The following is a 4,033-nucleotide window of genomic DNA, read 5'->3' on the forward strand; positions in this document are numbered from 1 at the left end:
AGGGTTCTAGCCCAGGCCTCATGCCTGCCCCAGAGATCCTGTGTGCCTCCCTCCAGAGCACTGCCCTGATGCCTGATAAAACATATGTGCCCTTCCTGTAAAGGCTTGAAAACCACCCCTGTGACAACAACTGTGCAAGCCCTTCCTCACCCGCCAGCTCCCGAAGGAAGCCGTTTCCCAATTCTCCTGTTTCCCAATCCTTACACCGTTTGTCCTGGCAAATCCCAGCTGCGTTTCCTTCTCCAATAGCAAGGCCTCGTCTGGCTCCTGAAACCACTCCTCACAGCATGGCAGCAAGTCCCGACCCTGCCCCTCCCTTCCAGCCTGCTCCTCTAGCAATGCTCAAGGTCGCTGTGCCACTCTTAAGGCCCAGCCCCAAAAGTGGATGTAGGGCTTCAGGAGAGGCCTGGGGTTGAGCCCTAAGGGGAGCAGACCCCCACCTCCCCAAATCTGGATACCCTGGCTCTGTGCCACCTAGAAATGAGCATGGCCTTCTCTTGGCTTGTTCTGAACTCAACCTGCTCCGTTGCACTTGCCGCTGCTCATCAGTCCCCTATATTTGTAATTTATTTCACGAACCCAAATGTAAGGCGCACCTCCCGAGTCAGGCCAACCTGGATTGGAATCCTGGCCCTGTCACTCATGAACTCTGTGACTTACCTTATTTAAGTTACTAACACAAATTGTGAGCCCCTCAGTTTATCTGTGCCTCGGTTTCTCCATTTGTAAATGATGATAGTACCTACTGCATTAGGGTTTTTGTTGTTGTTGTTGTTGTAGTTTTGAGACGGAGTCTTGATCTGTCACCCAGGCTGGAGTGCAGTGGCATGATCTCGGCTCACTGCAAACTCCATCTCCCGGGTTCAAGTGATTCTCTTGCCTCAGCCTCCCTAGTAGCTGGGATTACAGGCACATGCCACCATGCCCAGCTAGTTTTTGTATTTTTGGTAGAGACGGGGGTTTCACCATGTTGGCCAGGCTGGTCTCGAACTCCTGACCTCAGGTGATCCCACCACCCGCCCTCCCAGAGTGCTGGGATTACAGGTGGGAGCCACTGCGCCTGGTGCCTCGTTAGGTTTTTGTGAGAATTAAATGAGATAAGACGCTAAGTGCACAGTACCTGGCATAGCAAATGCTCAGTAAGAGGAGGCAGTAGAGGTGGTGGCTGATGGCAGTGAGGGTGATGATAGTGAGCTGAAAATCTGCCTGAGCGCCAGTGGTTTAGGATGCCGGGATTTACCTGAAAACCTTTAGCCCTTCCCGCAGGCTCAGTAAACTAGTCCTTGATCCCAGAGAGCCCTCTGGTGGCTAATCTGTGAAGACTCAGGCTGTGGACGAAAAGGAGAAGGCGGGGCCTGGTGGGGAGAGGATGGAGGTGGGCTGCATAAGAAGGCGTTCCCCATCCGGGAGAATGGGAGGCAGGGAGGTGCTGTGTGGACATTCCCAGGCTGGGTGTCGGACCTGAGTTGGGGTCTTGCCCCTGGAATTCTGACTGAGAGACCTCAGACAAATCCCTTCTCTATGGGCCTTAGTGTGCGGAACATTAGGAATGAGGAGGACCAGGTCATTGTCTCCCAAAGACAAAGAGGGGGCCCCTGACAGTCATTTTTTAATCTGAATGGTTACTTATTTTCATGGTATCAGGAAGAAATACTCTCAAATCCGTTAGTGTAGCGATATTATTGTTTAAAGATGAATAGAGAATATTTTGTAAACATCGAAATATATATATATATATATTTTTTTTTTTTTTTTTTTTTTTTTTTTTTTGAGACGGAGTCTCGCTCTGCCGCCCAGGCTGGAGTGCTGTGGCCGGATCTCAGCTCACTGCAAGCTCCGCCTCCCGGGTTCAGGCCATTCTCCTGCCTCAGCCTCCCAAGTAGCTGGGACTACAGGCGCCCGCCACCTCGCCCGGCTAATTTTTTTGTATTTTTTAGTAGAGACGGGGTTTCACCGTGTTAGCCAGGATGGTCTCTATCTCCTGACCTCGTGATCCGCCCGTCTCGGCCTCCCAAAGTGCTGGGATTACAGGCTTGAGCCACCGCGCCCGGCCGAAATATATTTTTTTAGTATTATAGTACGAGTTGTGTTCTATCAGGGTAAAAATTATGAAAGTGATAAGCAAAACAGAAATTTGGACAACAATGGACAATTTGTGATCTCCTGCACAGTCCTGATAAATCAGTCCTATCTGTATGCTACCTGTTCTTTTTTGTTTTTTGTTTTTTGAGACAGAGTCTTGCTCTGTTGTCCAGGCTGGAGTGCAATGGAGCAATCCTGGCTCACTGCAGCTTCCACCTGCCGGGTTCAAGCGATTCTCCTGCTTCAGCCTCCTGAGTAGCTGGGACTACAGCCGCCCACCACCACACCCGGCTGGTCTGTGTATTTTTAGTAGAGATGGTGATTCACCATGTTGGCCAGGCTGATTTTGAACTCCTGACCTCAGGTGATCCACCCACGTTGGCCTCTCAAAGTGCTGGGATTACAGGTGTGAGCCACACACCTGGCCTGGTATTATTTTCTATTATACTGGCCACCATTTATTGTTTATGCTTTAATAAGCTTTCCATTTACATATATTTCTTATGACAATATGAGATAGCTATTATTCCTATATTATTTACTATCTTCATTTTACTGAGGAATGAGAGGCCCAACTGAACTTTGATAAAGGGGCAAAGGCACCACAATGGAGCAGACAGCCTTTTCAGCAAATGGTGCTGGACAGCTGGAGCCACATGCAAACAAAATGAACCTAGACACAGATCTTACATCCTTCACAAAAAATAACTTAAAGTGGACCATAGACCTAAATGTAAAATGCAAAACTATAAAATTCGTAGATGATAACATAGGAGAAAACCTAGAGACCTTGGCTTTAGCAATGACTTTTTAAATAAAACACTGAAGGCATTATGTATAAAAGAAATAATTGATAAACCGGACTTCCTTAAAATTAAAAACCAGTAGGGCAGGTGCAGTGGCTCACGCCTGTAATCCCAGCACTTTGGGAGGCCAAGGCGAGGGGGATCCTGAGGTCAGGAGTTCAAGACCAGCCTGACCAACATGGCAAAACCCTGTCTCTACTAAAAATACAAAAATTAGCTGGGTGTGGTGATGGGCACCTGTAATCCCAGCTACTTGGGAGGCTGAGGTGGGAGAATTGCTTGAACCCAGGGGGCAGAGGTTGCAGTGAGCTGAGATTGCATCACTGCACTTCAGCCTGGGCAACAGAGTGAGACTCTGTCTCAAAGAAAAAAAAAAAAATTAAAAACCTGTGCTTTGTAAAAGAGTGTCGAGAAGACAAGGCACAGACTGAGAAAATATTTTCAAAGGCGTATCTGATAAAATACTGTTTTCTAAAATATACAAAGTACTCTTAATACTGAACATTGAGAAAACAACCCAGTTTAAAAATGAGCCAAACATCTTAACAGCCCCCTCACTAAAGCAGATCTAGAGATGTCAAAAAAAAAAAAAAAAAAAAAAACATATGAAAAGATGCTCCACATCATATGTCATTGGGGAAATGCAAAATTAAGACAACAGTGAGATACCATACCACACACCCATTAGAAAGGTCGAAATCCAGAACACGGACACCACCAAATACTGGCGAGAATGTGGAGCAAAAGGAGCTCTCAGTCACTGCTGGTGGGAATGTGGAATGGTTCCGCCACTTTGGAAGACTGTTTGGCAGTATTTACACAAAGGTGTCAAAAACCTATATCCACATCAAACCTGCACACAGATGTTTACAGCAGTTGTATTCATAGTTGCCAAAACTTGGAAGCAACCAAGATGTCCTTGAGAAGGTGAATGAGTAAATAAACTATAGTACATCCAGACAGTGGAGTATTATTTGACACCAAAAAGAAATGAATGATCAAGCCCTGAAAAGATATGGAGGAATCGTAAATGCGTATTACTAAGTAAAAGAAGCAGGTCTGAGAAAGCTACATATCATATGATTTCAACTATATGACATGCTGGAAAACTGAGACAGCAATAAGTTTTGTGGTTGCCAGGGGTT

This window comes from Trachypithecus francoisi, unplaced genomic scaffold (assembly GCF_009764315.1).
Source record: "Trachypithecus francoisi isolate TF-2019V2 unplaced genomic scaffold, Tfra_2.0 Lachesis_group2, whole genome shotgun sequence".
Lineage (NCBI taxonomy): Eukaryota > Metazoa > Chordata > Mammalia > Primates > Cercopithecidae > Trachypithecus > Trachypithecus francoisi.